This window comes from Chrysochloris asiatica, unplaced genomic scaffold, assembly GCF_000296735.1.
Source record: "Chrysochloris asiatica unplaced genomic scaffold, ChrAsi1.0 scaffold00239, whole genome shotgun sequence".
Classification (NCBI taxonomy): domain Eukaryota; kingdom Metazoa; phylum Chordata; class Mammalia; order Afrosoricida; family Chrysochloridae; genus Chrysochloris; species Chrysochloris asiatica.
In genome coordinates, this window is record NW_006408757.1 from 2,919,752 (window position 1) to 2,920,338 (window position 587).

Sequence of the window (587 nt, forward strand, 5' to 3'; positions counted from 1 at the left end):
TATTCCTTCCATCTTCTCTTGATGCTTTCTACATCATTCAATAATTTGCCTAGAGAATCTTCCAATAACAAAAATTGAGGCTTGAGTTTTTTCTTCAGTTTCCCCAGCTTGAGAAATGTTGAGTGTGTTTTTCCTTTTTGGTTTTCTGATTCCAGATCTTTACACATTGTGTTGTAATAGTTTGCTTTATCTTCTCGAGCTTATCTTTGAAATTTTCTGTACAGTTCTTGGACCTCCTCATTTCTTCCATTTGCTTTAGCATCTCTATGTTGGAGAGCATGTTTCAGTGTTTCTTGTGACATCTCTTTTGACCTTTTCCTTGTTTCTTGTCTTCTCAATGACTTTTTGCTTTCTTCATGTATGATGTTCTTGATGTCATCCCACAACTCTTCTGGTTTTCGGTCTTTGGTGTTTAATGTATCAAGTCTGTTCAGATGATCTGTAAATTCAGGTGGGATATATTCAAGGTCATATTTTGGCTCTTGTGGACTTGTTTTCATTTTCTTCAGCTTCAGTTTGAATTTGCATATGAGAAATTGATGGTTTGTTCCACAGTATGCCCCTGGCCTTGTTTTCACTGATGATAT